The following is a 13,628-nucleotide window of genomic DNA, read 5'->3' on the forward strand; positions in this document are numbered from 1 at the left end:
TTCTTTCTTTCTTTCTTTCTTTCTTTCTTTCTTTCTTTCTTTCTTTCAATTTAAATTCAATTAATTATCATATAATATATTATTTGTTTCAGGGGTACAGGTCTGTGATTCATCAGTCTTACATAACACCCAGTGCTCATTACATCACATGCCCTCCCCAATGTCCATCACTCAGTGACCCCATCCCCCCACCCCCCTCCCTCCAGCAACCCTCAGTTTGTTTCCTAAGATTAAGAGTCTCTTAGGGTTTTTCTCCCTCTCTGTTCTGCCTTGTTTCATTTTTTCCTCTCTTACCCTATGATCCCTCTGCCTTGTTTCTTAAATTCCACATATGAGTGAGATCATATATCCTAATCCCTTATGCCACTGATCTAGCCTGAGTTGCTTGGTGGTGAGGAGGGTGTAGAGAGGAGATGAGATTTAAATAGTGTTTAAGTCTGAAGTTTTAAACTAGTCTGGACTTTTTTTTTTTTTTTTTTTAAAGATTTTACCTATTTATTCATGAGAGACAGAGAGAGAGAGAGAGAGAAGCAGGCTCCCAAGAAGCAGGGAGCCCGATGTGGGACTCCGTCCCAGGACCCTGGGATCATGACCTGAGCCGAAGGCAGACGCTTAACCATCTGAGCCACCCAGGTGCCCACTAGTCTGGACTTTTAATAACTGAATATGTCTAGAAAGTTATGGAATCTGCCCAAGATGCCCCTGAATATTTCAAAAGACACTCTAAAGAGAATAATTGAAGGCAATAATTGTAGAAACATAAATGTTTAAAAAAATAAATGTTTTAGGTTTCTATTTTTATATCCCACGGAGAGGATACTACTGATTAGTGTATATTGAGATGCACATTGAATTGCTGTAATACCAAGCATCACCTGTAGGTGGAGCTGTACACCTTTCCCAGAACCCTACCTTTTTGAGTTCGGAGAAAACTTGGAGCAGATGATGTCAAATGTGTTTGCCTTTTTGGGGATTTCCTGAGAGACTGTAAAAGTATGGATTCCTGCGCACCAGAATCTCAGAGATTCCAATTCAGGAGTTCTGCAGTGGGTCCTGGCGGTAGAGATACAGTTGGTGATAGGCTATATTTGAGAATCACTGACCTCAGAGGGCTTCCATCTTCTAACCTTGGTGCTGCCTTTGGGAGACAGATCACTAATTCTGCCTGATGAGTTTGCTTCTCATTCTCCACGAGGCACAGGAATTTTTACGTATGTTTCTTCACGACGCCAAACACTGTCCTCAAAAATCTTTTGTGCTTGGGGCGCCTGGGTGGCTCAGTCGTTAAGCGTCTGCCTTCAGCTCAGGTCATGATCACAGGGTCCTGGGATCAAGCCCTGTATTGGGCTCCCCGCTCGGCGGGAAGCCTGCTTCTCCCTCTCCCACTCCCCCTGCTTGTGTTCCCTCTCTCTCTGTCTCTCTCTCTCTCTGTGTCAAATAAATAAATAAAATCTTTAAAAAAATTTTTTTTGTGCTTGATTGTAGGTTTTCATAAATTGAGGCTGACTCTTCTTTTTTGATTAAACCATAACATTGGTTGTTTTGGATGATAACAAAAGAAAGTGTAAGACCCCAGAGACTGAGGACAGCCAAGGAGTTTTGTTCTCCTTTTGGTTCATGTTAAATAAAACTTCAGAATCTGTACTGTTCCTACTTTCTACCAGAAGGTGGTGTGGGACAGTAGAAAAAATATTTTTATGTTTCTACATGGCTAGGGCTTTCTGAGTAAAGAAATGAGACTTGGTTTAAGGACCAGCCTGGGAAGTGTGATTGAGTAGCCAACAGACCTCAGGAAGGATTTAGAAACTTGTCTTTCTCTGCGTTTACACCTCAAAGGGGGATAAAGACCTTGGTTATAAACTCCAGTTGTTTTACCTACTCTATGGAGCATTTATTTATATTTTGAAGGGTACAAACTCAGGAACTTTCCCTTTCTCTTCCCAAAGGGAATACATAGACATTAAGGAGATTGGGTTTCCTCTCCTCTCTGGAGTGGGGGGGGGGGGCAGCAATATGTACATAAGCTCTCAGTTTCCTATTTTTAGGGCTCTTCCCCTGCTGGAGAGGGTCTCATTGTACCACCTCAGAAGGGGGAAGAATTGGGGCACGAGGAATGGAAACAGTTATTGCTGTAAGTAATAACGATTCTCTTGATCCAGAAACCTCATGTTTGCATTCAGGATAATATAAAGAAATATAAACATATTTATAATATTTAAATACTATTATTTATAAATAAATATAAATATTAAAAATTTATCAGCTGGTAATCTGAAGAGTGTTAGGGCTCCTGAGATGGCATATTTTACTCATTGAAGGGGGCAATGAGCAGATGGGTTGCCCAGACTTATGGTTGAGCCTCTGTTCACCATGGTGTAATATCCAATGTAGGAGTGAGATGGCAGAAGAAGGACATGTTCTCACTCTTTTTTTCTGTTTCAATCAGCAAAGAAATAAAGAGTCCATTGTGATATATAATCACTAATCTAATCTTTCTTTGCTTTTTTTTTGCGTTTTATGTTTATTTGGCAAGTCTGGCATACGGGGGTGGGCTGGTAACTGTTTAACAACCGGCTCTCTGGGGGAAGGGGTGGGCGGGGAAGCCCTGATTTGTAGTGTTTGCCAACATCTGTGGTGTAAATACTCCTACCATGGTTGATTTCAGGCTGCCAAGGTATGTCACCCAGCTTGCAAAATTCCTGAAAATTTAACAATAGGCTCTCCCAAGCTGATGGGAGCCAGCTGTTTCACACCACTGACATATGGTAAAAACAAACAAAACAAAACCAAATGGAACATATACATCAAAGAGCAAGCAATAAAAGAGAATTCCAAATAATATATGTGAATGGTCCCCCTTCAAGACTTGAAGTTTAATCTCCACTCCCTTCATTGCTACCTATTCAGCGTGGGTTGCACTCAGTGACTCTTTCCAAAGAATAGCATAGGGAAAGGGAAAAACAGCATCTTAACAGTGGAGAAACCTGGCAAACCCTGGTTTAACCAGGTGGTGAAAGTTAACATCACCATGTCGTCTGATACAGTGTCATGCAAATATGTACCCCCTCATTTGATGTAATTAGAAGGGTAATTCACATCTTTAGTTTCCAGGAAACCCCTCTTTTTCAAAAAACCTGTAATCCCAGGCTAATCATGAGAAAAACATGAGACAAACTCAAATTATGGGACATTTCATAAATTACCTGAATGATTGTCCTCAAGACTTTCAAGGTCATGACCACCAAGGAAAGACCGAGAAACTGTCAGAGACCAGAGGAGACTCGGAAGATATGACAGCTAAATGCACTGTGGTTTTCTGGATTGGATAGTGGAACAGATAAAAGATATTAATGAAAAAAATGATGAAATCAAAATAAAGTCTGGAGTTCAGTTAATAGCAATATACAAATGTCAGTTTCTTGGTTTTGACAAATACACCCTGAAAATGTAGCATGTTCACAATGAGAGCAACTGGCTGAGGGGTATACAGGAACTCTATGTAATATTTTTGCAACCTTTCTGAAAATCTTAAGTTACTGCAAAATAAAAAGCTATACTAAGATTTTTTTTTTTTTGAAGCAAGCATGACAGGGGAGAGATGGATGAACAGGTAGAGCACAGAGAATTTTTAAGGCAGTAAAACCATTCTGCATGAAACAGTGATGGTGGATACATGTCATTCTATGTTTGTTCAAACCCATGGAATATAAATAACACCCAGAGTGAGCCTTGACATAAACTGTGGACTTTGGGTAGTTGTGACATGTCAGTGTAGGTTCATCGATTATAACAAGTACACCATCTGGGGGGATATTGACAATTAGGAGGAGTGCTTTGTGTGCAATGCAGACAGGATGTGTATAGAGACTCTACTTTCTGCTCAATTTTGCCATGAACATAAAACTGCTCTAAGAAATAGTCTATTAAACAACAATAGCCAGGCAAGCATGATTTCTGAACAGAAAGCACTTTTAATGGCATTATATATATTTTCCCTCATTGTAGGTATATATGGTCTACCACTCAGAAGGGGTAGTGTACTTGGTGTCCTTGTTCAGAGGCATCAGTCTTTTTTTTTAGAAGAGAAAGCAGTGGCTCTCAGAGCTCTCGGGCCACACATAGAGGTCTTTCTTTGAAGACCTTTTAGAACCCCTTCATTTTTTTGAAGTAAATTTCCTAAGTCAAAAGAGCACTAGCTTCTTCTTGCATTCCTTCAGATGTTTTCAGAATGTATTCATTCTTTATACAAGTAGAAGGTGAGACAGTCCAATTGTGTTTTTATACATCTCCTGTTATCATCAGGCAGATAAGACCAACTTGATTTTAAATCATTTCAAATGGGTTAGCTCATCTCTCTGTGAGCTAAATAAATAAGAGAGGAAATAAGAGCAAAATTTCTTAGAGATTTAACTCCTTTAAGGTCTCTGAGAAACTAACAGAGATGTAATGCATACTCATCTTCACTCCATGACAAGCAAACACTACTTCATGTTAAATCTGGTAAGAATTGAACCATATAAGGGTCTGACCCCTGGTTTGATGGAGGAAAACTGAGGCTCAGTGATCTGCTCAAGGTGAGTCTGTTAGTGACAAAGGCCAGGACTTGGGCATCTTGTCTCCCACCCCAGGGCTCCTGTCATTACATGCAGCTGTTCAAAGTGCATCACCACACAAGGAAGAACCACAACAGAGTTGTCAACTGAATAATGCTGAAAAGAAAAATGAGTATCTCCATGGCACGTTAACAAGCATCCTTTTGTTTTCAACAATAACCATGTCTGGGAAACCATCATTTATCAATATTCTGACTCTTATATAGCTGCTTAATCTTTCTTGAGCAAAATCTTTAAAACATACTTTAAAACTTTGCTTTTAGCTTTAATTACCTATCCACCTGCCTCCATTTGGGTGGACTGTAAAAGCTCCTTTTTTTTTTTTTTTTTTTTCCATTTCCTAATTCAGAAATGGCTGGTGAGCTAAGGGTTGGCTTGCATGCTGAAGTTCTAGAAAACAATTTCAGGCAGAGGATGACTCTGTGTAGATATCAAATTAGCACAGTCTATGGCTCCACCCTTGAATGCATCCTTTGAAATGGATGAAGCGATAGAGAAGGTGGTGGCTCTGGGAATGTGAAAAAAAAAAAACTATAATAAACTCCCAGAGGGAAAATAGTGGTTGGGCCACAAGATGGAGGGAAAATGGCGGCTCAGATGGACAGGATAGGCAGTGTAGATGAAGGGAGTTCTCTTGTGTTTATTTCTCCCATGTTTTCTGCCAATGTAAATCAGAAAACCAGTAGCAAAAGCTAAGCCCTGGTTAGAGACCAAAGAGAAATGACACTCATATGCAGTTGGGGTGGGAAGCAAATAAGAGGTGAGGGCAGACCTCCTCTTCATTCCCCTCTACATATCAAGGAGCAGATGATTTGATTATAATATTGTAGCACTCAGGGCACAGGTCCATACAGGTTCTCTGAAGGCTGTGATGGGTTGTGGGTGTCTCAAAATTCATAGGTAGAAATCCTAACCCTCACTACCCCCAGAATGCAACATTATTTGGAAATAAGATCATTGCAGATGTAATTAGATAAGATGAAGTAATACTAGAGTATGGTGAGCCCCTAATCCAATGTCCCTGGTGTCCTCATAAAAAGGGGGAATTTGGGCATAGGCACACATACAGGGAGAACGCCATGTGAAGATGAAGGCAGATATTGGGGGGAAGGAGTTTTCTATAAGCCAAGGAACATCAACGATTGCCAGGAAACCACCAGAAGCTAAGGGGGAGGCACAGAAGAGATTCTTCCTCATAGGTCTCAGAGGGAATCAGCCCTGCCCATATCTTGATCTTGGATTTCTAGCTTCCAGAACCATGAGACAATAAATTTCTGTTCTTTAATCCACCAAATTTGTGGTACTTTGTAAAAACAACCCTACGAAACCAATACAGAGGACAGTGTTGCCTAGTGAGGGTGGCAAATAGGAGAGATTGAGAACAATGTGTGATGCCAATGATCCAGCATTCTAAGATATGGTCCCCTCTCCTCCTTAAACTCACCAGGAGAGCAACTAAGGACTAGACTTTAGCCTCTCCTCCTGGTACCAGTTACGCAGGGAAGTTATAACAATCCACATAACAGATCGAACAGTGTCATAAACTATTAGAACTAATAAGAGATACCAGTAATATTAGCAAAGACCATTCAACCTTTAGTGTCCCTCTATTACCAGCAATAAAAAACTAGAAAATATAGTGGAAAATAACATGATAGCAATAAATTCATAGCACATCTAGGAGTTTACTTAACAAAGAATGCATGGCATCTTTACAGTGCATAAAGTTTTGTTAAAGGACAGAGACAAATTTCTGAATATAGGACTATAGAATTATGTTCACAGATGGGATGACTTAAAATTGTAAAGGTATCAAATTTCCTAAAATTAATTTATAAACTAAATGCAATTCAGAAAAATTCCAGCATTAATTTTTTATCAAGTGGAAAGACTAATTCTCAAATTTGTGGCTAATATCAAAAGTCAGGTCAACTTTGAAAAGGTGAGCAAATACAGCAGAATTCCTTAGCAGATATGAAGACATACTATGAAGCCATGGTAACAAAAACAGTACTGGTACAAGAATAATGAACTACAACAATGGAACAAAATGGAAAATTTAGAAGAAGATCCATATATATCTAGGAACTTGATATATGATAGAGATGACAAGACAAATTAATGGAGAAAAGACAGCTTCTTGAGAAGTTGATCTTGGGAAAGAGAAAGTGAGATCTCTACCTCACACCATACACAAATTAGATAATTTGACACTTAAATGTGAAGCATAAAACTGTAAGGTAATGAAAAAAATAGGAGAATTTTTAAATAGGATTTGTATCTAAAATATGCAAAGTACTCCTGCAAATCAACAACAAAAAGGCATGAATACCAACACAATGGTTCAGACTTGAGTAGGGGAGCCAGAATGGGACACTCATGTGACTCACAATATAGGAAAAGAGTTCCACTTCACTCATAGTCATAGAAATGTCCAGTTTAAGCAGCAACAAGACACTGCATTATATCCATCGGTTGACAAAAATCAAATATTCAGAGAATATTAAGAAGGATGGCAAGGATGTGAAGAAACAGGAAGGTTCACATTTCAGGTGGTGGGAGTATTAATATTAACTGGATCAACATTCTAAAGAATGATTTGGCAAGTAATATGGCAGAACTCAGGAAGATATTATGATTTTAATTATAAAATAAACAGAATTTTAATTAAAAATATGAAATTCTGAATGGATTTTTTGTGCAAAATACAATCCTACAGGACATCAACGAATTTATATCAACAGTACTGAGCACCTCCATGAATGACAGAAGTCCAGGCTCATTCTCCTCTGGCAATGTCGTTTGGAAGAAAGGACATGTCTTTTGGAGTTCGACCCTCTACCTCCAACTTCAGTGCCCTTTCTACTGCACCATGGACAACTTGCCAATGCTGTTAAAACCACGATTGCCACGAGACTGAAACCAGCCACAGCAGATTACTCTTGTTAACTGTCAGCTCAGACTGAAAACCTAGCTCATAGGCCTAAATAAAATAATGCTTTAAAAAATTACTTTCATAAATATTGTTAATACAATAATATCTCCTGGGTAGGGGCATCTCAATATCAACTGAGAAATGTCAAAGATTGGACCTATTAGAGCAAAATGCTGATTCATCTTTGTATCTCTAGTACCTAACTCAGTTCCTAAAATTTAGGGACTTCTTCGTCATTTTTTTTATTGAAAGACAGGAAAAGCCACTTGTTCCAAAATCAGAGGAAGACATTTTTTGGAGACAGTGACCTCAACTCTTTTCCTCCTCTGAGGGTCCTTTTAGTAAAAAACAAAACAAAACAAAACATATTTGGACCCCCAACTGTGTGCCAGGAACTGAACCAAGTGTATTACATGCATGTCATTGAAGCCTTCCAAGGATCCACATGTAGGAGCTATCAGATCACTGGGTACAGACAAAGAACCAAGGCTTGGAAACTTTAACCTTGCTCATGGTCATATTGCAAGGCATAGAGTAAAAAATTAAACCAAGTCTTTCAACTTCACAGATATTAAAGCAACAGCTACAAGGGAGAGCCCTCCCTCTAGTATTATAGAAGCTGAAAAGATAAATAGAACATGCTCTCTTTTCTCAAGAACTTACTCTCTACTTAGTCATTTGTAAACTGTGGAAAGTCTGAAATATTTTATGCAAAGAATTTTAAAAAAGGTCTAAGAGATAACAAAAGGAAAAGTTTAATTCTCTCTGATTAGGGAGTGGCTTCCCAAAGATGGTGGCATACGAACCAGGCTGTAAATGGCTCTGAATTTGAACGTATCCAGAGGCATTTTTTGAGAGGCAGTTAGTCAGCATGATTAAAGGCTAAAGGGCAAGATATTTAGATCAGGAATAGTGAGGGAGGCTGGAAACAAAGGGCTGAAGATAGAAGGGGATATGGTTTCTGAGATGCATTTTCGTAGATGTGATAGCTACAAGTCTGGGACTCCATCACATCACTGAAGATAATGCTGCAAAGCCAATATTCCAAACATGGAGTCAGGAACTTTGCGAATCCCCTGAAATTTTTGGCAAAAATGAATATGCGTGTGTGTGTGTGTGTGTGTGTGTGTGTGTACGCACGTGTAACAGAAAGAGAGAAAGAGAGAGAGAGAGAGGAAAATGTGTGGGGCAGAATGGTGATATGAGTGTTATTTTCTGAAGAGAAAGAGCACGGTCCATAGCTGATCATTGGTTCTCTATGGATTAATAATCTACAAAAAGGTGAAGAATCTCGGCACATAGAATGATAAGGCAAAGATCAGATCTTTGGAGTTACATAGATAATGTGGATTTGGTGAAGGAGGCTGGAAGGAAATTGTCGGACCCATGAACATCTGCTATTACAGAGTGCCAAGAGAAAAAAGTAACTCAAAGCCTGGGATGACTGGTCAACCACTCCTAGCAAGGATGAGAGATCAACAAACATTTTGGTTCTCCCAGGTGTGATCATATGTGCTTTCCTGGGTTATCAGGAAATATTTGCTGCTTTTAATGGATGCTTTACATGATTAGGAATAATCAAGCTAATGCAATCACGGCTGAAAACCAAACCCTATTTAAAAACGATCCACAAGATGGCACTATGGGGCAATAAGAATATTCATCGAGCCTTCGCAAATGAAGTCTGTTTACTTTCCTCTCCTTTTTTCTTTATCCTTCACTAGTATACTGCAGCCTGATCCCCTGCATTATTTGTCTATTAAAAATACTGGCATTTGGAAATAATATCCCTACCTTTCACGATTCCCACTTACTCTTTATGTAATCATCAGTAGACTTTGGAAAGACTTAATTTGAACCTCAGTTCTAATACAGGAAGTTGGATCTAATCTCTAATTTACTAAAAACCCTCAGAAGGCTGTGTGTAGTCATTGCTGGCATTTATTGGTCCTTGGGGAGCTTCAAGATTGGGAAAGACAGGAGGGAAATAGGAGTAAAAGGAGAGAAAGAGCTCTCAGTTTGATCAGAAAAGCAAAGAACACAAGCTTCAGCCGTGATTGGCCCGGCCAGGAAGTAAAGCAGCCCGGAAATCCAGGAAGCTACGTCGCTTTCAAGAAAAAGAATCACATTATCCTAGTGTACATATGAGTTGGGACTTTCATTTAAAAACCTGTGTTTTAAAAGTTATTATTATGCAGAAAGAACAAATGGCTTAAATTAGACACCAAGAAGAAGTATTAAAATTTATCCTTTGGCCAAAGGAAATCATAATACAATTTTACATTTATATGGCACTACCAGTTTATGAAGTGCTAGTCTACCTCCATCCTCTTGTATAATTCTCAAAACCACCTAGTTGGTGGGCATGTAACCAACCCCACTTCACACATCCGGATACTGTGACTCAGAGAGGTTCAGAGCCTTGCTCAAGGACACACAGCCACCAGTTGGTGTGTCCAGAGCTGACACACAGCCACCAGTTGGTGGGAGAGCTGGTATGAAAATCTAGGTCTTTAACTTCCTTATCTGTGAAAGGAGCTGATGACACTGTTGCAAAGATGTCTCAAACATAACCACATAGTAAAGGTCTAGTCAGAGAGTCAGTATATGTTAGCTAGTTTCATTATTTAGAAAGAGTAAGTTAAGATGCCTATTTCTAATGATACATATGTTAAGGATCTTTGGTTGCAACAACAGAAACCAATTAACTTGCTAACAATCTGCTAAATTATCTCTTGTTACACCGTGCCCCCTCCCCCATTGTGCAAAAACAGAATTTATTGGAAGAACACAGCATAGGCGCAGAATCAGAGGAAAAGCAGAAGTACTTTGCAAGTACAGGAGGCAGGAGAGATCGGGATTGACCCACTTAGGACCCCGTGTGCACTCCATAGCTAGGGGAGGCAAGGCTGACACACAGCCCTGCCAGGTGAGGGCAAGTTATCTGAACTGGAAATTGGGGTGCTGTAATAGAAGAAGAAATAAATACCTGGCAGGAAAAAAAAGTCAGATGTCATTGCATAGAATATTTCTAGAATGAAGATCTTAAACACTTTATGCAGAGCTAATAGTAATGGCCTATATTTCCTGAACACTTACATGCCGGGCACTATTACATTTATTTACTTGTTTAATCCTCGGATAATCCTACAAAGAAAGTGGTAACATTAGCACCATTTTGCAGGGAAGGAAACTAAGGCATATTTGACCAGAGTGGCAGAGGTGAGTTTCAAACTCAGCTAGAGCTCATCACACCAGAAAACAACAGTCCTTAGATGATTGTGGTCAAAATCAAAAAAGTTGTTATTAGATGGAAACATGAATTGCTGGTCGTTAGCCTTTTTGCACCTGGAAACACAGCGGTTTCCTATGACTTCACCTTATACTTGTACAGCACTCCAAACAGTGAATGGAATATAGTCTGTGTCCAAGGATGCTTCTAAATTATTATTAGATAATCCTGTCCATCTACAAGTAAGTGGGCTTTAAAAGCTAAAATTGAGCAGGCACATTATTGTATAAACTGGACTGGGAGTAAAAGGCCAGGAGGGTGTCCTTTGATTGGTGCTGAAGTTCCCGAAGAAGAGAGCTAGACATTGTGCTTATTCTTTTCCACTTATGATCTCTGTGCTTCTGTACTGTCTGCTTCTCATCTTTATTCTCAGATGTCAGTTTATAGTATATTCCTTGGGACTGAGGTCAACACAACCACCTATGCAGAAGCTCAGGCCTCATTCTTTGGGGCTTGATCCCCCTCCCTCTCTGCTCCCTTGCACCCTGCTTGCCCTTCAGGCTCTGCAACTGAAACTACCCTGAAGAAATCGTCTGTGACCCAGAGCTGGAATTGTCTCTGGGAGCTGCTTCGCTCAACCTTTGAGCTGTTTATCAACAAGGAGGTGGGGGCAGCTAATCATCCTGTTGTGAAAAAGGTGGCAGGAGATGGCCCCTGCGTAGGAGGAGTAGCTGCCACCAGCCAGCCCTGGGGAGGGCTCGGATTCTCAGATAAGGTGGGACAATCAATGATTCCACAATTCACTACAAATCCACACACCACCTCTGAAAGAGAAAAATAATTCCTAAGCACAATTCCATGCTTCTCCTTCAAACACAATCATCGCTGCAATCTGCCTGAAGAAGCAAGGTCGTGCATGAGCCAAGGGTTACTTATTTTCTGGAAGGATAGGACCTGTTTTCAGTGAAACTGATTTCCAAGAAGCATGTGTCTTCTTGACTGCTGACCCACTTCTGGATTCAATCCTGGTGGCTGCACTTTTGAGAATATCATCAGGGTACCTTCCTGCTGTGAGTCCATGTTGGAACTTACATGGTCTTTAAAAGGCACAAATAGCTGCATTGCATAATGTAACCTGATGTTCTGACAACCCCACTTATACTCAGGCTAAATTTAAAAGGTCACCAACACGGGGAAATAGTGGCAAGAGAATGAAAGTGCCTTAAACACGAATTTCACAGACAGTTTCTCATTTTGAGAGTCTTGCACTATAAAATAGAGGCCAAATTGCCGGTGAGCTTAACATAATATACAAGCATAGAATCCATTTCTTGGGAACAAGGTAGCTTTAGGAAAAATGGTAAAATAGGTAGACACAAGTGTGAAATGGTCCAAGTTTGTCTTAGATGTCCTCTGGAAGATCATTCATTCTTTCCCCTTATATTCGTCAAGACTCAGCTAAGCCCTATGAATCAAATGGTACCCAAGACAAACATAATCCCTGTCTTCACAGAGCTCACAGCTTATCGGGGAAGAAACACACACAAAGATGTAATCACAATAAAGGGAAAGAAGATTATAAAAGAAGAAATTGGGAACATCTGAGAAGCAGGGTGTGGACAAAGGTATGGACAGCCGTTTCCCCAGGGAAGTAATGGTTTAGCTGGGAACTAAAAGATGAGCAGAAGAAAAGCATTTTAGAAGAGAAAGGATAATACAGCTAGAGGGAATAGCACATCTAGAAGCTCAGAGAGGAGAAAGAACAGCTGTAGCAGACACTAAAGATAATCTAGGGCAGGCTCAGCAAATTATGGTCCAGCCTGCTGCCTATTACGGTCCAGCCTGCTGCCTACTTTTGTAAATAAGGTTTAATTGCAATGCAGCCACATCCACCTGTTTCCTTATTGTTTATGGTAGCTGTTGCGTGGTTCAGTTGAGTAGTTGCGACTGAGAATGTACGGCAGCCAGCTCTTAGTGGGCTCTTACTAGTGCCTGTTCTATTACTGCATTCTTCTAATTTATCGATGAGAACATTGAAGTGAAAGGGCTTAAGGGGGAATAGAAAGTTCCTATCTTCCTAGGAAGGGGCTCAAGGTTCTTTGGCTAGACCTAGTTTTAAACCCATCCTAACTGATCAATAACCACTTTGCATTAGCACCCACAGTGCTGAAAGTCATTAAGTCAGCCACACTGTCACACAGTCACCCACAGCCAAAGGTCAACCAATCTGTGAACACCCATCTGAAAAATCCATCCATCTCTGATTTCTACTCTTCCCAAATATCTCTATATATCTCCAGCTCTCAGCTTTGCTTGGAGTGATCAAACCTTACAAGTTGTTACTTGTTTTCCTAGTTATGATGGCTTCATTTTTGGAGATGCCCAAAGTAAGAAATGTGTCTGAACCGGGATTCAAATCCAGACATATCTCACTGCAATTACATGCTTTCTCGTCCACCCCTATATTTCTCAAGTTTGGAATGCATACCCCTGGTGTTAGCTGGGATGATAGGAGGTAGTACGCAACCTTGGCATTAAATAACATCACGTCACATAAGGAGGAAGTCATTTCCTTTTCCGTCTTCCATTATTTCACATAGCAATGAAGAAAACAGGTTCTGGAGGAAGATCATTCTATTGTATTATCTTTCGCTGTGAAACAAATTAGCCCCAAACCTAGAAACTTAAAACACCAATTAAAATTGGTTATGTTACATGGATCATGTGGGTCAGACACTTGGGAGCAGGTAAGCTAGGTGGTTCTGACTTGGGGTTTCTCAAGAGGTCACAGCCAAGGTGTTAGCCAGGGCTGCAGTCATCTGAAGGATCCTCTTTCAAGATGGCGCAC

This window comes from Phoca vitulina, unplaced genomic scaffold (genome assembly GCF_004348235.1).
Source record: "Phoca vitulina isolate PV1807 unplaced genomic scaffold, GSC_HSeal_1.0 scaffold3, whole genome shotgun sequence".
NCBI classification, from domain to species: domain Eukaryota; kingdom Metazoa; phylum Chordata; class Mammalia; order Carnivora; family Phocidae; genus Phoca; species Phoca vitulina.